Consider the following 23,655-nt stretch of genomic DNA (forward strand, 5'->3'; position numbering starts at 1 on the left):
AAAGAAGCAAACATAGTTTTAGTGTTTGGGGTTCAATTCAAAAGATCTCATTGTAGCAGAAATGTCTAGTGTGCATGAGAACCATGGATTAAAGTTAATTTACTCATACTTGTTTTCCAAATGAATTTGTTAAAAATTGATTAGATGTAAGTTATGTCTGCCAATTCTCATAACAGCACACTTTCATAGGCATCAGGATTTGTCCTGAATCTAAATGTTTAAAATACCAGTACCTATTTAAAGGTAAATTTAAGAAATTTTGCTTATGGAATAATCACATGTGGCACAGGACAAAGTAACCAATGAAAGAATAAATAAAATTCATCCAGGAGCCATGATGCAAAATGTTTTTTTTAATAAAATATTTAAAAGAAAGAGGAACTATCAATGCACATATTCTTTATACATAAGACATTTGGAAATAGGGAAATCAACAGCTAAATTGATAATTACTTTGTACTATTACACCTTAATTAAAGAGCTTAGATGAGTTTTATCACTACATAAATATATGGTAAAATTTGGAATGATAGACCCATTAGGCAGTATAATGAATAATTAATACACTCAAGTACAAATGGAGTTATACTTTCACAGAGAATTCAATAAACAAGAACCTGCAAACAATGAGATGTTAATTAGTAGAAGATTAACAACCAGTCACAGGTGACAGTGAGCTCTAGCCAATCAATAGAAAATACTGTGCTATGACCAGGGAACTGCATGACCTAACACAAGATTAGATATACATACAGAGGATTATGAAGAAGGGCATGCTGAATCTACAGTAAGATGTCCCTAAATTGTGTTACTCTATCAGATAAGACCCAATAACATGAAAAATTATTCATCTCTGGACTTTAAGTTAATAGATTAGAATATTAAATTGATAAATTTAAGTTGTTAATTGTTTTAAGATTGTTAAGAATCTTAAATTCATTCATTTTCTTTTTTAATTTTTTTAAGTTTATTTGGATTTTTGAGAGAGAGAGAGAGAGAGAGAGCGCACAAGGGGGTGAGGGACAGAGAACAAGGAGACAGAGAGAGAATCCCATGAGAATTCTCCCATGAGAATCCATGTTCAAGCCCGACATGAGGCTTGAACTCAAGAACCATGAGATTATGACCCGAGCCACAGTCAAGAGTGGGATATTTAACCCACTGAGCCACCCAGGTGCCCCCATTCATTTATTTAAAATTTTGGTTGCCTTTCCTGTTATGTTATTGAGACAGCAGAGGCAGATCTGTTGGTTAAGTTATAAAACATGAGTATCCAAGGAATAAAAATGCATGGGGAGACATCAGGGAACATGGGGTGGTTTGGCTTTCAAGGTTTTTGTAATCCCCCTCCCCTATACTTGTCTTTCTATTTATAGTCAACTAGGATTTGTGATACAACTTAGGGAGCCTGCTAACCTGTTTCTTTAAAGTAAGTGTGTGTGTGTGTGTGTGTGTGTGTGTGCGCGTGTGTGTGTGTGTGTGTTATTCACTGTTGGGAATATATTGTGGAAACACCATAAGCCTCTTGTCTCAAAGATCAGTTATTTGGAAGTTCATAATAATATCTATCCTATGTTATGCATTAATGTTAGCAATCTAAGGCTTTCTCTAGCATAGGGAAATAGAGGGAAAAAAACAGTTTACCAGCTAGGAAAAATATTTTTATTCTAGGTTTAACATTTTTTTTCTTGGTAAAATTATCGAGTGGCATTTTAGTAATACTAGTGAATGTGACAGTTATAAGCTATAATGGAATTTTTTTAAAAGATCACGAATTAATACTCCATTTTCTCTTTTTACTCTAAAGTAACATCCCACAGATGTAAAATTTGTATGTAGATTTTAGAGCTGTGTTATTTGTTGTGCTGATACAAACCATGGCCCTTGAAAATCCCTACCTTTATTCCTTTTCGTTATAAGAAAAATAGTCAAACTTAGTACATAAGAGATCATCTGCAAATAAATAGGAAATGTTCATACTAAGCATTTTCTTTTCTGTTTTATCCAGTATCTAATAAGAAGGTCTTTATTTTATTATTTGTCTGGAAAGCAACTAGCTGAAGATACTCCACTTGAAAACTGTCATAAAATATAGCACAGTATTATTGTAGTCTAGCGTGATAATTAGTTTTGTACTTCTCTTGTTTTTTTTTAATATATATTAACTCCCACAAGGATATATCAACAATTCTGCTGCAAAATTTATTATGAAAACTACTCTTAAGTTTCCTTGATCAGATTTAAAACTTTCTCAGTGCTTCGAAATCCTTTGTTTTTATACCCTCAAACAGTAAAATGACCAAACTACAGAAAACATATAAATTGATATATGTATATATAATTAACATTAATATGTATATTAATATTATACATATCTCTTTTGAGAAATTATTTCATTTCTCTCAAGAGAACCCAGTCAATCTTTGAAACTCTTCTAGTGTATGTCATATTATACACCACAGTGGATGTATGGAGTGGGTTAAGAAAACACACTAGTAGGAAAATAAATGAAAGAATTGTTTTATTCCAGTGTTCCTTTCAGAGTAGCCTCTACTGAACCAAAGGCAAAAAGACTGAAACATGAAATAGTCTTCCTGTAATCCTGTTTCCCACCTAACCAGTGGGAGGCTGAACTGTATATGCTTGTAAAGACTTGAGCTGTGTACAAAAATCTAGATTGTCTATGCTTTTCTTTGTTTGGTTCTAAAGAATTTACATTATGATCTATTTATTAAGAGCTCTGAGGTGGGTCATTGTGAGTTCAAGTGCAAAAGAGGATCTCTATTTGCATTTGAATTGCCATTCTACTCATATAACCAATCAAGAAATGGATCATTTTGAAGGGCAGATGGGTGGGAAGAAAGATTAGTAAATATAATTTATATTCTGCAGGAGGTATCAGATCTTTCCCCCTATACTATTTTTCAAACTAGGAAAAGAATGGAAGAGGTGAGTGATTATTACTGTCCTTGCATTTGGAAGACAAGGAAATAGCCATACCAATCATTTTTCCTACTTCATCTCCCTGAAGGGAAAGATCAATTAGTATGGTTATTTTCTTTGGTGTATGGTAATTTTACAGAAAGTATTAATGATTCATGTCATTTGTCTAAATGTGTACCACATATTATCCCACAAGATTCTGTAGTAATATGCATCATAAAACTACATAATTCTTGTTTAATAAGAAAATATAAAAGACTCTAAGATTTGTTTCTCATCAGATCCCCTAACATTTCAAACATTAAAATTAAAATTCAACATTTAGGGGTGTCTGGGTAGCTCAGTCAGTTAAGCTTCTGTCTCTTGATTTCGGCTTAGGGGATGTTCTCACAGTTTATGAGATTGCACGCTGCATCTGGCTCTGTGCTGACAGCACGGAGCCTGCTTGGGATTCTCTCTCTCTCTCTCTCTCTCTCTCTCTCTCTCTCTCTCTCTCTCCCCTTCCTCCATTCTCTCTCTCTCAAAAATCAATAAATAAACCTAAAAACAATTTTAGCATTAATCATAATCAATGCACTAGAATTAAGTAGGAAAAAAAACCAGACATTTTGTTGTGCTCTGTCAGAATAATTGTTGAAACAAATGTTAAATCATTTTTCATTAATGGTTGAAAAGGAAAAAAAAATTAAAACCATAGTTAATGGAACCCAGAAGAAGCATTTATAAAATTGGCAATTTTCATAATATAAATACACATTTTACATGCATTAAAATTATATTAGTATGCATTACATGATTAGTATACATTAAAATGTATCCACTGCTACCAATGACCATATCAGCATTTACTTAATGGGCTAACTATATTCATATTAGTTATTTTGAAAGTGAGGATGAAATTGAGTTCACTTTGCAGCTTCTTTAAAAAGACTGTATACGTGATATTATGAAGAAGCAGCCTCAATAGCTTCACCAAATTGACCCATTTATGGTTATATTTATGCTATTATAACAGCTAATTAATGAGCAGTTAATAATTGCCATTTGGTCACCATATGGACAAATTAATTTCATTATTTCAAATGGCCAAAATAATATGAGGAGTCATCTCTCCATTTTGTTAATCTGCTAAAACCTTATGTATAAATTTGATCAATAATGCAATCAACTGGATCTTAAACTTCAAATTCAAGCTGGCAATAATACCTATTTCTTGTAAGAAAAATATAAATCTAAATGATGTAAATGTGCTGCTCACTCAATCTGAGAGCCGAACATGGCTCCATTCCATACTTGAGTGCCAAATTTGTTGTCTGGCTGCTCTGGGATTCAGGTACATCCAAATAGAAGCATATGCTTAAAATATATGGAAGTCTACAAATATGCAAAATGCAATTTTCTGTAGTTTTAAAACTGGATGGGACTATCCATAAAGAGAACTACAAAACAGCAGAAGATTTGGAACATCTAGAACTAGCCACCAAGTGAAGAGACATTTTTACCATGCTCCCCTCTTTCATCATGATTGTGTAAATCAGCATTGAAAACCATGTGGGTGATTAAGCTTAGAATCACACCCAAAACTTTCACAATCAGTGCACATATATGGTATTTTGGCTACTTATATTTCTGAACATCTGTCAAAATGGCAAAAGGCCCAATTCAAAGTTGCCAGACCTAGCAAGTGGGCATCAGATGGTTATGGGTTTCAAGGGATGTTTTAAATAATAAGCAATACTCATTTAAGGATTTCTGGCAGTCAATAAAAAGGTAAATAGTAATTATACTTCTTTTTGTTCCAAACTAAATACTGTCTAGAGAAACAATATCAAATTTCCTAGCAAGTGAAGTAAATAAATAGGAGTATCTTAAAACAGTGATTAAAATTATTACTTCCAGATTTTTGCTTTAATCATTGCCTCCTTTATTTTTTTTAAAGTTTATTTATTTTGGGAGAGAGAGAGAGAGCAGGAGCAAGGGAGGAACAGAGGAAGAGGGAGAGAGAGCATCCCAAGCAGGTGTTGCACTGTTTCGAGCCCAAAGTGGAGCTCGAACTCAGGACCCCGAGATCATGACCTGAGCCAAAACCAAGAGTCCAACGTCTACCCAACTGAGCCACCCGGGGAACCCCAATCATTGCCTCCTTTAAGTAGAGATTTTAGTTTAAGTATTTTATTTTTCAATAATGAATGTAAGTTAGTGACCTGAAGTGGACATAGGGGTGGAATTTGTGAAGGAGACACTGATTTGGAAACAGAGTCCTGTATGAAATAGAAAGTCCAGTAACCTGGAAACCAAAACTCCTGGATTCTTACTCCTCTTTGCCTTTTATTTTGATGACTCAGAAAATCACTTAACAGATCCAAGTCTCCATCTTTAAAATGAGGCAATTGAACTAGACAATTGCTAAAACATTTTTGCTAGTAATATTTTATACTCTAGAATGAATAGAATACTCTCCGTTCTTCGATGCCCACACCAAAGTTCTCTGTGCATTTGTTTTAAAACTCTTTCCCCTCTTGCCCAATCAGGATTATTTCCTTAAGGATTATTTCCTCATTTGTGTTCCTATAGAATTTTGTTTATAAATCTATGGTACACTTGGGTGGTTCAGTCGGTTAAGCGGTTAAGCGTCTGACTTCAGCTCAGGTCATGATCTCGCGGTTTGTGAGTTTGAGCCGTGAGTCGGGCTCTATGCTGACAGCTCAGAGCCAGGAGCCTGCTTCAGACTGTGTGTCTCCCCTTCTCTCTGCCCCTCCCATGCTCATGCTCTCTGTTTCCCAATAATAAATAAATGTTAAACAAAATAAAAAAAAAATCTATGAGTACTTAGTATATTATAGTATATGTCTATGTTTGTATGCGAACTCTCTTTCTGCCAAACATAGATTCTCAAGAGCCAATGTTAATGGGCTTTCTCATCCCTATTAATATGGTGTTTGGTGTAGAGTATCGACTGTATGGATATTTATTACAGGAAATATAGTGAACAAGTATGTGAAATATTAACACAATTGTAAAGAACTTTAGAAAAATAAAATAAAACCATATGCACACACATTATACATTTTTTTGTTGCAAATTTTAACACTCTGGGATGAGTATATCTTGCCCCTAATACACAGGAAACAAATTCATTCTATGATAAAAGCTACTGCTTTTTTATTTATGCATCAATAATAGTTCATAAGATTTATCCCTGCCAACCTTTTAATTAGGTGAGAATTCGTACATTGTTTTAGAAGTTGTAACTAATTATTGCTTTTAGACACTTTCTTCACAAAGATGTTTCTATCCATCTGTCTTCCTTGTAGACTTTGTCAATACTTGATTGAGTTCTATTTCAAGACAAGCTTGCTACTTTCTCATCACCTGCTATCAACCCCACTCTCTCAACTACAGTGTTTCGTCAGGATCCCTGCATTCACTTCTCATTTTCTGCATGGCATCCAGAACAGATGGCTCCAGAGTCCTATCATGAGAACCAGCCTCGCTTGACCCTGTCCTCCCTTATAGATTTACTCCACGTGCAGAGTCCCTTTAACAACTTTTACTCTAGTACAGTCTTAAAATGACAATAATTCCTAACACTCCAATATGGGTAAAGGTAGTAAGTAGTGGAGCGGGGACTTGAACCTGGGTCATGTCTTTCTGACTTTATGGACTTCCTTTTTCTGGTTGTTCTTTCAGCTGACCCCTTTGATCTGCTTACTACTCTCTCCATTATTGGCAGCAAGTTCCTGTGCACAGTATTGCCTGGACTTACTCATTTGGTACCTGGGAACCTTGGGTTCAAGATGAGAAATAGGAATCTGCTATCTCTAAGAACCGTGTAGATTATACTTTGAGAACAAGCCTAATGAGTCTGTAGTAACAAAAGCGTTGTGTACCGCATATGGGCATAGTTCAAGATGTGAGATCAAAGAACAGGACTGCTTGGATAAAATAATAAAATTTGAATATTTCCAAATGACTTACTTGAAGAATATAATTAGTAAATTGAACTATCCTTTCATTTCCTAAATAAATATTTCATAAAACAATTGCACAAGCCTTTCTTTGCATTATGTACTACTGAATGTTGGTCAAACATGCTGAATATTCAGCAATAGTAGGATCTGTGATGCAAAATGATAATTTTGCTTGAAGTCGTGTTTCCTTTAAAGTCCATCCTTATTTAAATAAATTTGCTTTACCCACATACTAGCCTTGATTCATTTCATTTTTGCTTTTTAAATGGCATTGACTTAAAGATAATTTTGTAAGTTGAATTATAAAGTTCATATTGTACTGCTTATCTTTCTAGTCTCAACAAAATTTTCTAAACAGACGTAATCTATACCCATATAGAGTTTGTGGGACTTAAAAAAAAGAAGAGAAAATATGAATCTAATTTGAGTTTGGCTCAACATCTGAAATAAAATGTGGGAAAACCAGAAGTATGTCGTTTATGCTAGGACCTGAACTTTAGCTGGAAAGCGTTTTGGTTTCTGAGAAGGAAATATCAAAACTGCAAGTAAGCAGATGTAATTTAATCTAAACACTTTTAGTTTAAACAGATAGCTCTTTCAAAAAATTAAGAATAGAAAAGACCATTAATTACCTTTCCAGAAATTTTACTTCTCCTGGAAGGAAAACACCCCCTTGTCTTATTTCCATGCAGTTAATCATGACATTGCACAACTATTTATTAAGAAAAAATATGCCTTATGGTCTGTGGCATATAATTTTCTAGATAAAATGGAATGTGGGCTATAGACCAATGCATTCATTTATTTCCTAAAATAGTAACAGCCTAAAATCTCTACAGTGAACTTCAGGTTATTTCCAAACAAGGGCCATGTTCAGAGTCATTTAGTAGAGATACTGCTTTGATTCTTGTATCAGAAAACATGTTGGGAATATTAAATGCTTAGCATACAAATATTTAAAATAGGAAAATGCATATCTAGAATTGACCTTTAAGTAAGTATTAATATTTTTATTATGCAAATATGAGAAAAACTCACTCAGGGTTTCTTCTTTTAATAAAATCATGCAAAAGCAAATTACATATAAATGTATTTGAGTGTCCCTAAAGTGATGAAGAATTGTGTAGCTCAACAAAGCTTTCTTTTAAACATGTCCAAGGCATTTCATGAGCTTGTGGAGTGATGCTTAGGATTTGGCTGAAAATGTGTTTCTACAAAGCCGTGGTTCACTTTTCCCAGTGCTTCCCCCCACCGCCCCCCCACCCCAGTGTATTTTCAAAGAGATTTAATCATCAGGAGTCTGATTAATTTACCTTCCTCTCATCAGAATGCTATTTTGCAAGAGTTGGATATTGGATATCCAGTGTATCTATTCTGGACATTTTTCTTTATATGTGGAAAGACATACTTTGCCAGGAGCAAATAGGAATCAACTAGCAAGATGACATGGGTTTGGTATGAGGTTTTGTGGGCTCCAAAGGTATATAAATAAAAGAAACTGGTTCTGAAACTCCCCATCTCATTGCGTCGTGAATGAAGTGGTCTTTTCCATAACATTAATTTTAATAATACTTAAGCCCTTTACCATGGGCCAAATATTGCTCTGAACACTTCATGCTAGCTAATTTAATTTTCCTACCAAATCTGTGATGGGGATACTGTGAAATAACCCTTTTATAGATGAGGAGGTGTTAAGGAACTTGCTCATGGCAGAGCTGTCTCCCGGAGCTGTGATTTTAGTCATTTTGCGGTACCACTGCTGGCTCAAGTTTGCAGATTAGGACAGTGAGGCCCAAAGGTGCTTCTGCAGTGAAGGGGCCACGATGAAAGGCTCATGGATTTTACTCAGCAATCTGAAGGTGCTCATTTGACCTGAGCCATTCTCAAGAGTGGATGGTAATTCCAGGAAAACAAGTAATGTGGATTCAATAAATTCAGGACTCAGGAGTTCCTCTAGGGCTCCTTCTCCCTCCCACTGTCATCTTGCTCTGTGGGTGCCTATTATCAGTACAGACTTCTATATTGCTTTCACAGTTTGGGATGTATAGCAGATATTTCAAATTACCCCAAATTTTGCTCTTCTTAAGAATCCAGGCAATTTTAGGGCTGTCCATTGAGAGTTTGCACCATATTTAAGGCCAGTGAATATAAGTATTTGCCACGTGGGTGGTTTTGGCCAAGTCATTCAACTTTGCTATACCAAAGTTTCTCACCTGTAAAATGGTGATGAGCTAGTGTGGGGTAATGTGTTATAGGGAGGGAAGGACAAGTTATATTCCCTGTAGCTTTAGAATGGGAAGAGCAATTGCAATCCTAGAATGTCTTAGGAATCTCAAAGCTGAGAAACCTGGGAAACACTGGTAGATCATACCCTTGGGATGGACATTGGATTTTCTCATGCGGGCATAGGTTGATGGTAATGGGGAAAACCCCCACCATACAGGAGTGTTTGAGGCAGTGGAGAAATGTGGAGGAAGGGAGGGCAGGGATTCAAGGGCTTGTGAAGACTGCATGATGAACAGAGTAGACCCTTCTCTGACTTTTCTAAAAATGCCAAGATGAAACCTTGAGGAAAGCAAGCTGAGAATTCTACTTTTGGAAAATACATGTACATATGTACAAGTTAGATAGTAACTCTACTAACACCTACTTTGAGGCCAGTAAAGAAAACTCAGGTTATGTTCTTTGTTTTGTCACTCTAACTACATTGTAACATCTTCATAGAAAGCCTTATTGTATGAGAAGGTCCCAGTGTAGAACCCAACATATTATCATCCCACTTTGTCCTCTTCAATGCTTTGCATAAAGACTGACCCTAGAACTTTACGGATCATCTTAGGCCCTGTCAGAGTTTAATGTGCTTTTGTTTTTGTTTTTTTTTTTTGGTTTATTTTATGTACCTCTTATCAAGTGTTGGGGAGTGAATGTCCTCAAGTTCTTCCTCAACCTCTCATTCTCAGCTTCCTAATCTTCTGTTTCTTTATCATTTAGGGACAGTTTGTTTTGCTTCTTCTTTTTGAAATCTTACGAATGTCTTTCCTCTATGATACAACATGTGTTCTAACATAAGCTTCTCTGATGCTGTGTAAAATATCCCTGAAGGCAGTAAATATCTGCAAAGAAAAAAAGAATTAAAAAATATATAAAATATATACACACATATATATACACATATATGTATATATATACACACATATATATGATAGATATATAATTTTTTAAGAGATAAAATAAAACAATAGAAAAACTTGTGAAATGCATTACATTTACACTGGGGGTGGATGGGAACAATGATACAATTAGGGATCATCACCTCCTAAGACTTTTTTCTAAACATTAGGTAACACGATCATATTATCAATTTCAGTGGTAATAAATTTCATACAAAGAATACAATTTTAAAAGTAGAGGAGGAAAAAAAAGGAACAAGAATCAGAGGCTCCAATATACGAAAACTTGTTAGACAGATGCATTTTTTTCCTCACTTCTTTAATGTTGTAGGAATTGTTTTCCAGGACCTCGGATCACTGAAAGAATTCAAACTTTGCTTTTTCTTTTTGGGATTTTATATTAGATTAGTGTATAATTTCACTTTCTTTGCTGGGATTTTCAGACAGTGGAAAAAATGCCAACACTCTTTCCTCAACAGGACTTGTTCATGCCTAATCCATTTTTTCCTATTATTCTTGCATTTCTAGCTGGGATACACCACACCAGAATATGCTCCCCAACACATCCAAGAAATATAGTGAGAATGTCGACTGGCCCATATCATTTATTACTTCCTTTGCCTTAGTTTTCAGTTGTGCCTGCTCCTTTTCCCCTTTGTTGGCAAATAGATCAATTTGAGGTGTCTGCTTTCTGTCTCACGAGCATATGTAAGCATTTATTTATGGGTTTCCTCTTAATGCATTCCATATTAGAAAAGGCCAAGAGTACAACATTTCTTTAAAAATTCAAATTTCTTGAGAAACAAGGAGGTGGTGAAGAGGAGGGAGTGTTAACTTGGCAGACTGTGTTTAAAATATTCTGCACAAGGGGCCCCCTGAGGAGCTGCCCATTAAACTCCCACTATTTTGCTGTGAGAAGTGAATGTTTTTTCTGGCTCTAAATTTATGTGATTCTTAAATGTTCTCACAGGTTGAAATAAAAAATATATAACCATTTAAATGTATACTTGACTATCCATGACTGAATTGTCTCTCGATTATAAAAATAATTTGTTTTTTGCTTGAATTCACACTTCTTTTTTTTTTATTTTTCCTATAGAAAGCATACCATATGGATATATTTTATCAATATTCTAAGAACGCTGAGAAAGAACCTCAGGTTTATGCCACAATTTTTTTCCCCCTTGTTTGCATTTGCTTGATTTTGGAGTGCTTGCTATTCACAGACTCAGTAAAGCAGTTACATCTTTGAAAAGCACAAAAAGCACAAAATAAATTCTGTTCACTGAGTGGGTAATTGTTCAAGGTCATCCATTCGTTGTCTTTGTCTTGATTGTTTGAATTAGTAGCTAATAATGGTACTGAAATGTGAATGAATTATTAGCAATGGGGCATATTTTGGGGAGTGTCAGGAAATATTACAGGGCAATTAATGTTATCCAATAGCAAAGCTGTGTTCCCAGCAGATGTCCTATAATTACTGTGTTTAAAGAGTGTGAGGCTTAAACTAAGATTATAGCTTTTATATTGTCTGCCTTTAGAAGTCATATTTGGAATTTGTTCAGTTTATTCTCCTGCCCTTTCTCTTTTGTTCTGATTCTGTCACTTACATTTTGATTTAAATATAGTCTTTTTATGAATTAAAATAAGTATCAGCAGATGGTACGCAGTATAGATGTTTATAAAATAGGAAATTGTTGCAGAAATATTTAAAATGTCTATTGATAAATAATTTATATTGATATTTACTTGTTATTCATTTCTTAATTTCTGTAATTCAAATGTTTTTACATTTCAAATAGTTCCAAGCTGGTATATATGAAAGTGTTGTCCTAATTTACTCATACGTAGCAAGGAAGTAAAAATCATTTCAGGAATGTTGAGCTACGTATAATCTGTGATGCTCCTAATGTTTAAAACAACACTGGCAGCACATTTAATTTCTCCTTTCAACACTGACCTATCAAAGTTGGCTTTGTTTCCTTATGTTTTCAGGAGAAGATTTTAAAATGAGTGAAGAGAAAATTCTCTCCTCCCCTGTAATAACCATTTTTGATTTGCATTTAAGGCATCGGGAAATGGCCCAGCATGCCTTGGTCGCATCTGTTCTGAGTGCACTTGACACAGAGAAGGTGGGGAACTGCTTTAAAAGCTCATTGCAAAAGACGTTAGGTTTCCTCTTATTGACATGTGCTACATTATAAGGTCAGGTGAACTATTTTGAAAAGTATTCTTACTCAAATCTGAAAGTTGTGTTATTTGGTTAACTGGTAAGTTATTGGAGAACAAAGAGAATGAGTGGATAAGGAAAGAAATGTAGCAAAGTGTCACTATCCTTCCTGAACTACATAGAAAGTTCAAGAGTTAAGAAGACAAAAAAAAAAAAAAAAGAATGAGAGTTAAGACAAAAAATTCAGTGTTAAAATGGAAAGATCTCCAGTTTAGACTTACAAAGGTTGCTCACTGCTGTATCCCTCACTGAATCCAGCAGATGATCTGGCTAATAAAAAGGTTGTTAGCAATATTGCCAATGAGACCTTGCATTTTTTAAATGCACTTAATTTTTCATTCTAATGTATTTGGGAAATTATAATTGGGGATTTCCTAATTATTTTTGAATAAGTTATTCAAAACTAAATTTTATTAGAACTTTGGGATAGTTTTACAAGTAGTTCAAAGCCTTAAACAATCAGTTGGCTGCATCTTGGATTTCTCCTAACAAATGGCAAAACACAAAAAACTCTTCTAGTTAGAATACTGTAGCCACTGCCTTTGATAGATTCATCCTGAGTATTAACAGCAAATAAGCATGTGCGTTTTTACATGTTTTCAAACTTCTGTGTAAAACTCAACAGTTGTTGGGTATCTGCTCTGAGTACACACAGTGATAAACATTCAAGGAAGAGTGAATTCTGGAAAAGACACCCTTTCTCCCCTCAAGGACAAAAGTGCTTTCTTGTGGATCCATTTGTCATGTGTTATGTACGGTGATTCAAGGTAGAATGCTGCCAGTGCTATTATGGGGGTCGAGTATACAGTGGGAGCATAGGAGGAAAAACAGTAATATGTCAATTCAGATGAGTCAAGAAGGTTTCTGGGCCTACGGGATTTTCATGTCTGGGAAAATGGAAAATAAAGGTAGGCGCGTACTCCAGGCCTGGAAACCAGCCTTGAAACTTATAGAAATGTGAAAGGACTGTCTTCTTTAGAGTTGAGAAAATAATCATTTATAACTAGAACAGAGATTTAATACATTGATGAGTAAGAAATAAACGTGGGTGGTTGGGTTGGAGTTAGACTGGTTAGGGACTTAAATGTCACACAGAGGAGTTTAATGTGGTCAGGGAGTAGTTGTTCTGGGCTTTGAGCAAAGGAGTGAATGACCAGATCTGTGATTAGGAGATAATTTTGGAAGTTCTGTGAAGGATGGGATTAAAGGGAAAGATGGATGATAGAGAAATCAACATAAACCACACTAAAATAGTTCAGTTGAGTGATGGAGTCACAGAAACCAGCAATTGTGTACCTCAACATTCTTTGTATCTGCTCATGATATCGTCTCACATAGAAAACCTTCTCCTTTTAGCCCCAATTGTTTTCATAAAAACACAAAACTTTTTCAGTTCTTTTTTTTTTTAATGTTTATTCATTTTTGAGACAGAGAGAGACAGAGCACGAATGGGGGAAGGTCAGAGAGAGGGAGACACAGAATCTGAAACAGGCTCCAGGTTCTGAGCTGTCAGCACACAGCCCAACACGGGGCTCGAACTCACGGACCGGGCGATAGTGACCTGAGCCGAAGTCGGACGCCCAACCGACCGAGCCACCCAGGCGCCCCCGCCTGTTTCAATTCTTAAAAAAAAATTAAACAAATATGTGTTAGAGCTTTTAAAAAATCAAGTAATAACTCAGATTGTAACAAAAAGCTGTAGTCCTCTGAGGTTAAAATAAAAAGAAACACTGAGGTGTGATTTAAATAAAAATTGTGATTGGGGCTCCTGGGTGGCTCAGTCGGTTATGTGTCCGACTTTGGCTCAGGTCATGATCTCACGGTTCATGGGTTCAAGCCCCGCATTGGGCTTGTGCTGACAGCTCACAGCCCGGAGCCTGCTTCGGATTCTGTGTCTCCCTTGCTCTTTGCCCCTCCCCCACTCGCGCTCTGTCTCCCTCTGTCTCAAAAATAAGTAAACATTTAAAAAAAATTAAATAAAAATTGTGATTTGTGATATAATTTTACCAAGAAGAAGCAGAGAGGAGATGTGGGCATTTGGTATCACAGTGCAAAACTGCCTAATTGTGTTACATAATAGGAAATCACTGATAGCAGGAATATATAATATTTAGTAATAAGGAGATTGAAGAAGGAGATAACAGAAAACTTTTATTATTATTCTATCTTCCTTATTTATTTATTCCATTATTTTGGTGAGTATATCTTCCCACAAAAGATTGTATCACAAGTAACATAGTTTGAGATCTCATATACCTGACGTTGGCATCATTTAACTTTTCTGCTCTGATTATTTTTAATAGGGCCTAGAATTTTATATTGAAATTAAATTCCCTTCAGAAGTCTAGATATGGGGCTCCTGGGTGGCTCAGTTGGTTAAGCCTCCGACTTCAACTCAGGGCATGATCTCATGGTTTGTGAGTCCAAGCCCCGCATTGGGCTTTCTGCTGTCAGCCCAGAGCCCGCTTCAGATCATCTGTTCCCCTCTCTCTCTGTCCCTCCCCTGCTCCTGCTCATGCTCTCTCTCTGAGCAAAACAAAACAAAACAAAAAATGAAAAAACATTAAAAAAAAAAAGTCTAGATGTTATGTTCTAGTTCCCATTTATCCAGCTTATCTCCCTAGAAGTTTTTGTATTGTCTCCTTTTTACATTCAATGTCCACAAATTTCACAATAATGTACTTTATTTTTTTTTACTCTATTATGTTGGCTCTTCAGCACACATTTTCATTTGTTTATTCAAAAAATATTCATTGACTGCTGTCAGCATGCTATGTACTATCCTAGATATGGGGAAAATTAGAGATCTGCATTCTTAAATTCTTGGAAATTCCACTCAATTATTCATGGTTTCCTCTCTTGATTGGATCCAATAAAAATCACATTATAAACATGAAAAAAAATTATACTCCCCAATTATATTAATGTTAGTTGTTTCTGGACATATTGCCATTACTTTGCTTATCTGCATATTCTAAGTCCTGACAATGAAAATGAATTACACTTGCGATAAGAAAAATATTCAACATACTCTTCTTAATCCTAAAATCAAATGTTTTGACCCACCTATAAGCAGTAAATAATGACCTGCAATTACCTCCAATTCATTCAGTATGATTTAATGTAGGCTCTTTATACCAAGTTCAAATACTGCATGATAAATTTAAAGATAAATAATCACCAGAAAACGCAGTCTTGGTTGTGTTTTCAGTACAAATTTATGATCCAAAATTAATTATTGATATATTAATGTTCAAGGCATATTGTAACAAATTATTCTCAGAAGTAAAGTAGACACACAGAAAGTTTAGGGTTTCAGCTTTCCTATTACGTGGAATAAAACTAAAACTTTCTGGTCTAAAACTTCATCGGTCTCAATGTCTATACATTCTTTGGGAGGTTTCAGGACAGTTTTAAGCCTTTTGACATCTCCATTTGAATTTTAGTAGGCATGTTATAAAAATCAGAAATTGTACTCATCAGAAATAATCTAATTTGAAAAAAACATCATTTAAAAATTTCATTTCTATTGATGATATTTTTGTAATAGATCATAAGAATTATCTGGGGGCACCTAAGTGGCTCAGTGGGTTAAGCACCCGGCTTTGTCTCAGGTCATGATCTGTGGTTCGTGAGTTTGAGCCCCACTTTGGGCTGTCTGCTATCAGCACAGAGCCCACTTCGGATTCTATGTCTCCCTCTCTCTCAGCCCCTCGCCCGAGCTCGCTCTCTTTTTTTTTTCTCTCTCCCTCAAAAATAAATAAACATTTTAAAAGAAAAAAGAATTCTGAACTGACAAACTCTTACTTCAATAGGTTACCTTAGGAATGTTAGAGGCTAGTGTAAGGGCCAGGAGACATGCAGGGAAACTAAGCTCTTTTAAAGGTTGGTTCAGACCATAAAGTGGTTTTAAAAAATGGTGACTTTCTTCCTCTCAGAAAATACATTACTTTCACCTTTGACTTTACTCTAAATTAACTTGCTTTTGTAGCTTCCACTTTAGTAAAATCCAGTACCACTACAATCTTTAAAGCCCCATCATTTCACTACTAGAAAAACTTAATGAATGCCACATTCTACATTTTCCTTTGTAAGTAAACTGAAAATTGCATTATTTGCATTTGCATGGGTCTTAGACGTAATTGTATCACAATCATTATAGGTGCATCCCTAGTATTAGTAGTTAATTGAACCTTTTCTGATTTAGCCTGGAATTTTCGCCCTGGGAAAGAAAACTGGTAGATCACCTCTGTCCTTGATGGTAGCATTATGAATACAGCAAGAATGTGTTCTGGGATTAAAAAGCAACGCTTTCTTCAATAATTCAAAACTTCAGGCAAAATTTTTAAAATATAGAAAATGCAAATGACCGAATCAATTTTGATCATTGTATAATAAAGCATGTGAAATACATAGCACTGACATGGGTAGCCAGGTGGACAATTCAATTTTTATATTATGAAGTGTTCCAAACATCAGCTGTTCTTAACAATGATGTTAATGTTCAAGGAGTATTGTGACAAATTATTTTCAGAAGTAAAGTAGACACACAATTAGAAAGTTCAGGGTTTCAGCTTTCCTATTATATGGAATAAAACTAAAACTTTCTGGTCTAAAACTTGGAAGAGACTTGGAAAGAACAGGTTTTTTTTTTCTCCCTTTAATTTGATCAGTATTTTCAATATTTTCAACTTTATAACTTACTAGAGAGATCACTGAGAATTTTCCCGAGGATAATTCTGTATTCTGGAATATCAACACATTTCTTTTACGGTTCAACTTTAATTTAATCGTATTTTGTTGTTGGTCTGATTTTCCTAAATGTAGGATAATAACATCTTGCCCTATCTGTTGTCACAATGGGAAAGAATCATTTTATATAGGATTTTGGTTAGCTTCTAGTTGGCTTTGTCAAATTTAGAACCACTTGAACATTGTGGTTTCTAAATTTAGTCAAACCCTTTGAGCTTTAAGTTCCGTTTGGCACTGGCTGAACATGAACTGCTGTTTGAAAAAAATTCCCTTGGTACTATCAGAATCTAGATGTGTGCACAGCACAGACCTCCTCTTATTTAAAAGAAATACATTCACTTTTATTTGAAAGTTGGGAGCTCCAAGGGGATAAATAATAAAATATGAAACTTTTAAAAATGGGCCATATTTCAAAACAGTTCTCAAGAAGAATTGGGCTCTTGGGTTTAGAGCATGATATTCTTAAAAAAAAGAAGAAGGCCCATTTTAGTTATTTTAAAATGTATTTTCTTCAACTTGGCTCCACGTTTTAAAGCAAAATCTGTCTATTAAGCTGCCATTTGTTGGTTTTACTAAAGAGAATCTTGTTGAACTATTTTTTCTTTAGCAATAAACTATTCTCCATAGCATGAGATAATCAGGGCGTACATTCCCCAGTCAGATGGCTTTATTTTTCTCTTGTCATACATTTGCTACAAACGCTGGGTAACGTTAATAAAAAATAACACTTATGTAGGAGGTACATCAGGCAAAGTCCCAAGCTGTTTACATACACTAATTCACTTCATGTAACCATCTTTTAATATCCCCAATTCACAGATCACAAGCCTGAGGCTGAGTGGTGAACTAAGTTTCTAGATGCCATACAGCTAGATCCAGGTTCAGAACCAGAGCCATCTGTCTCCAGATGTAACCACTGTAACCACTACTGTGCAATTACTGTGCAGTATCTCAGAGAGCTAGACTCAGTTTATAGACCACAATGCTTGGGGATCTAAGTTCCCCCCACAGTCTGTCCCCATCAAGCAAATTAGCATGTATTTATATAGCAAAGTTTGTTTTCCCCACTTACGCACCCATTCTTTGGGTGCACGTACTTATGTAAATCCCACCACACCTGACGTTCAAATTGTAATTTAACAAGAGGTTCCAAAATCCTGAAGGTTTTCTGAGGTTTTGCTGGTGTCTGAAACTTTGCATGTTCTGTTCCCCTGCTTGGTACTCCCTGAGAACATACACACACACCCACACACCCACACCCACACACACACACACACACACACACACACACACACACACACTTCACATGATTTCTTGCGTCTTCAGTCTCAGTATCCTTTCCCATCCTTGTTGGTTCAAGCCAGGGTTGGACTTTCTTAATTTATGTGTTAGCCTTAACATTCTCTATTATATTTCCCTATATAACTCTTCTCCCAAAGGCCTCATGCATAGTACATTTCAACAAATACTAGTGTTGAATAAACGAATGAATAGATGAAGGAATTTCTGGGACATAGAGAGTCACATTTCACTGTCCCTGAGATGTCATTCTTTAAATACAAACAGGGGTGAGAAGATATTTTGTGGGCATATGCCTGAAGGCAGATTAACTCTTCTTTAGCCCGAGAATAACCAAAAACTTGAGAGGTGGGATACAGAAAGTTTTTCCTATGTGCCTACTGCCTATCTTGCAAAAAAAAAAAAATCAGAGTGCTCCCCTAGAGAAATAAGAGGATCAAACTGAAATGTCACTGAGATCCCTTCTGAAAACACTTTGGGATAAAAATCCCCACCACTTATGAGCCTCTCATTGGCAGCAAATGAGACAGAACACTTAGCTATGTTTGCTGTTTCAAAGCAGTGTAAAGCTGATATATAAAATTTCCTAAATCATATTTTTGTGTGTTAGTTTACTTTTAGCTTTTGACTCTTATTTTTCCTTTATAAGGATGATGGAAAGCAAAGAGATTTGTTAGCCCTTTGTACAGGAATTAATCAACATCAACCAGCCCTGCCCAGCAAAGAAGTCGTCTCTTGAGCCTTTTTTGATTTAATCTCCCTCTTATAGTACTTACCAGAACTTCCTGAAGTGTAGCCATAATATTGGGTATTCAGTAAATGTTTGTTGAGCTGATATGCATTGAATATTTAAGCACTTAACTTTGATGATCTTGGAACATCATTCTCACAGTAACACACTGAGTAAGAAGTGCACAAATTGTCTCCATTTTATGCTGGATTATACATGACATTTCTAGGAAGTAAAAAATGGAGAAAATTGCATGAGCAGTAATTTTTGGAGTATTGGAGATAGAAATACCAACAAAATGATGTACTTGTAGCTCATCTTCTATTTGACTCTAAGTAGTTGGATTCTATCCTGTATCTTAAAGTTATTGTCACTTCGGTGTCATAAATTATAGCGACATACACCATAGGTATTTCTTACATTCCTCTTTAGCAGAGTAAGCAAAATCACCAATGTCACATACTCTGTGTAGTTTCCTATAGATGGGACTTTAAGGCAGTTTGAATGGGAATAAAGGGTAGAAGGATTACGACAACCCAAAATAAACAAATCTGTAAAGCTCTGTCATCTTGCATCTATTTTTTCCATGCACCCCGATGTACAAATCCCTTTTCAACCACCAGACATAGAGGACAGATAGTGTCACTACCCCAATATAAGGCAAGAGTGAAACTAAGAAGTGTGTATACAACTGCAGCCAGAAGGAAATCCAGAAATTTGCCCACCCACCCTTACATTAGCTGAAATTTCCTGTCTCCTTCTCTTACTTTTCCCTTTCAGAATCCTAATTTCCCCCTTGTTTAACCTGGAAAATTACTGATTTAACAACAGTCTCTATTATTAGTTCTTCTCTACAGGTTTTGTTTGTTCCTAAGAAAATAGGTTTTCATGGAAATATGCTTTGATGAGTGAATAGCATTTAGAACATCATCGTCTTCAAAGTATGCACTCAAAATTTGATGGAATAAATTAATGTGTTTTACTTCATGTAAATGCACCTTTTTCATTCTACAGCTTCAACTAAGAAGATTTTAAGAGAGATTGTAAAGAGAGGGATCATATTTGCAATCCATCCTAGTTCCAGTCTCCTCTGTCATCCGTTTTGGGCCATCTTTGTCTAAAACGTCAAAATTAGTCCCCGAATAGGGCACGAAGCAGCCTTAATCTCTACTTAGCAAACATGAAAAATGTAACTGTCAGGATGTGATAAAATTATCAAAATTCTATTAAATCTGAAAAGCAACTGGCAGAATACACACAAGACTATTGAACGTTTACCTGGGGAGAAGGGTGATAGGGGAAAGTCTGGGGAAAATTTAGTTTCTTTCACTAAATTATAAATTTTATAGTTCAAGAGTCATTACTTATTTGTTTACCACTGTGGACCTAACTTCTACTAGAGGGTGTGAACATGGTATAGGCTCAAGAAATACTCAATGATTGAATGATATTTTATTCATTTTTATTTTCTTTAGGTTTTCACAAAGAGCAAATATACTTTTCTACTCATAAAAATAAACTATAAAGATTGAAAAAAAACCTATGCCACATGGCACATTGTAGAACCTCCATAAATCTTTGTTGAATGACTGAATCCAAGGAAAGAGCATGAAATCAGCCACACGAACTGGGAAACAGGAGTTGTTGTTCAGCAGTATGAAAACCACACATTTTCATCAGGATAAAATTGAAAGCCTAACACGGGAATGCGCTGGTAATCTATGATCCTACCCTTCCCAATATTTTATGTGATTTTCCTGGTACTTAAGAGACCAGAGCTTTCCAGTATGAGCTTATTCACTATATATCTGCCCCAATTCAAATGTATCTCTATCCCCATGCATTCTCTTCTTTCTCTTTCCTCAGAATTAGAGAAAGTGCTGTTTTATGTCTCAAAAGCTAATCTCTCCACCCATGACCCTAATTCCATCTTCCAGCTTCTTATTTCAGGGTCCAGTTTTATCACGCATCCCTTCTCTTTCTGGAATGCAGCTCCTTCCCCATTGCTGCTGTCATTCAGTCCACCACCGTGAATGACTCATGTCTCCTAAAAATAAAAATCCAAACTCCCAGCACACAAATAGTTGATCAAACAATTGTCCACTTAGCAACTTCCCTTCATCTTCCAAAGGTAAACTATTCCCTGATAATCTGGGTGCATGTGAAGACCTAGGGAGACTGGCAAGGTGGGATGAATAGCAAATTTTGAAGTAGCCTACAAACCAGCAAGGAACCACCCACTAGGGTTAGCTGGACTTCTGCTCCCTTGGTACTCCTGCCAATTCATTATTTCAATTCCCAATTCCCAATTCTGACTATTGTATTTGTCTCATGCAGCTCTGAGTCAGCTCTAATTGGAACACTTGGTAATTAGCCTTGTTATTTACTTGTTGTCCAAAACCAGCTATGACCTTCCCTGGCTGCCTTCACAACTACCTGAGACAGTTTTCCCCAGTTTTAGGTTGCCAATAACGTAGGACAAGCTTTTTGTTTCCGGATCACCCACTTTCTTCTTAAATCTTGTACTTTGGGTTCTGCCTTCACTATTTATATACCTTGAAGGACCTCTTATTTGCAAACTCAAGGGTATTCTTCAATTTAATTTTTATTCTCCTCTGTGAATCATTTTTTTTTAAATTCTAGCCCAGAGATCACAAACTGGATTAGTGTAGACCAAATTAAGATTATAAGTGTAATTTTATATATGGGCATTGTTTTAAAAAATCTATTTCTTTTAAAGCAAATGACTTTATGGTGCACCTGGCTCAGTTGGTAGAGCATATGACTCTTAATCTCAGGGTTGTGAGTTCAAGCCCCATAATGGAGGTGGAACCTACTTAAAATAAAGACAAATTTAAAAAAATTGAAAATTTAATATAAGATACATACATTTCATTTGCCTCTGTCCCACCCCTTCCTATTACTTCATACTTGACTTGCTCCAATGAAATTTGCTTGACTTTTCAGTGGAATTAAGTATGCAGATCCTGTTTAGACTATCCTCTCCTCTGAGAAACATTTCCAATTTGGGCACTCTCTTGTATTAGTTTGTTTGTTGAATTACTGTTATGACTATGCTCTCTGTTTCTGCTCCCACAAGTTCTTTCAATTCTGTTTCCTCATTCCATCTTTGAAATATAGAAATTTTATAAAGATGAGTTCCTCGTCCTTCCCTCACTATACCTGCTCCCTTGATGACCTCACTCAATCTTGCACACTCATTGCCACTCTTACCTAGTGACTATGAAGAGTCTACCCGCCTACTCCCAGCTGACTCATGAGTTCTAGCATACATTTCAAAGTGTGCACTATACAGCTTCCCTTATAGTTCTGGAAATCCTTTACATTTATTATGTACAAATTAATTTTTTCTCTTCACCTTAAAACCTAATGCCTTACCAACATTCCTTATCCTTTTGGTTACCACTAATCTCATAATCATCTGGGCTCAAAATATTCATTATTTTTATCTTTCTGTGATGTCCCTTTATTGTCAGGTTCTATTTCCATTTGTCACTCTTCTTTATGCTGATTTCCACTTCTCTCATATGTTGCTCATGAAAAAAATTAGCAATCAGTTTTCCTAATTGATAGTGCTATTTATCAATAGTTAGAGAACAAATTTAAAATCTCTGCAAAATAATACATACCTAGTATTTTCTTAGATGAACTACTGTTAATCTTTTAAAATGTATAGCCTATAGAAGATGCTAACTTACATGTACAAAGTCCATCTTTCCTTCCCTTGTTGAGTATCAGGAGGTCTCATCTCCCACACCTGAGTGTCTCATAGCCCCATCTCTCCTTACAGAGGCATTTCCAAAGAGCCTCTTACACTGCATTCATGGATAAAGGGAAGTCTGTAATTTTGATCTATTCAGGAACTGCTGAGAGACTGATCACCCTTACTTTTTGTAATGCAGTTTAATGACCAAAGTTTTATTTTAAATTCTGAATCTGGTCATTTTTTCTACAACAATACTCATTATTTAATTTGTTCTTTCAACAAGTTAATAAATTATTCACTTTTCCCCTAAACCAATTATTTTCTATCGCTATCCATTTTAGAAGCCATTTCCAGATTAAACTTTCTGAAGCCTACTTCCATTAATTTTCCTCCTCTGTTCAAAAGTATTACAGTGGTCTCCTCTTGTACATAAAATAACGTCCACCTCCAGTCAATTTCATCCATGACCTGAATCCAAGCTTCTTTCCCAACCTGATTGCACTGTCATGTGTCACCCTTCACAACGAAATCAAAACTTCCACCTTTCTACCTTGTGGTGGACAGACTCTAGAGTGTCTTCCCATAATCCCTATCACCTGGTATTCATGGTCTTGTATAATATTGTCCCATGAGCAGGGTCACGACCTATGATCTACTTCTAACAAATAGAATACAACAAATGAGACAAGAGGCCTGTAATTACATGTCTGTGATTGCATATAGAACACCATGTGACCATCTTGTTGGAGCCTATCTTTCCCTGACTGGGTTAAAAGAGCTACACTTCCATGTTGTGGGGTTCACATTGGATAGCCCATATGGCAGGGAACAGA

At 35.7% G+C, this 23,655-nt stretch overlaps 1 long non-coding RNA gene across 3 annotated transcripts in view; it reads right to left on the reverse strand.

Moving 5' to 3' along the window:
• Positions 1 to 7,097: 7,097 nt before the first annotated feature.
• Positions 7,098 to 23,655, reverse strand: part of LOC109495685 — a 401,491-nt gene continuing 384,933 nt past the window's right edge. For all 3 annotated transcript variants that reach the window (XR_006591602.1, XR_002151291.2, XR_006591601.1), the window contains 2 exons: positions 19,142 to 19,320; positions 7,098 to 10,027 (listed from right to left, as the gene is read on the reverse strand). This is a non-coding gene — a long non-coding RNA (uncharacterized LOC109495685). The remainder of the gene's footprint in view (positions 10,028 to 19,141; positions 19,321 to 23,655) is intronic.

This window comes from Felis catus, chromosome F1 (assembly GCF_018350175.1).
Source record: "Felis catus isolate Fca126 chromosome F1, F.catus_Fca126_mat1.0, whole genome shotgun sequence".
NCBI classification, from domain to species: Eukaryota; Metazoa; Chordata; class Mammalia; order Carnivora; family Felidae; genus Felis; species Felis catus.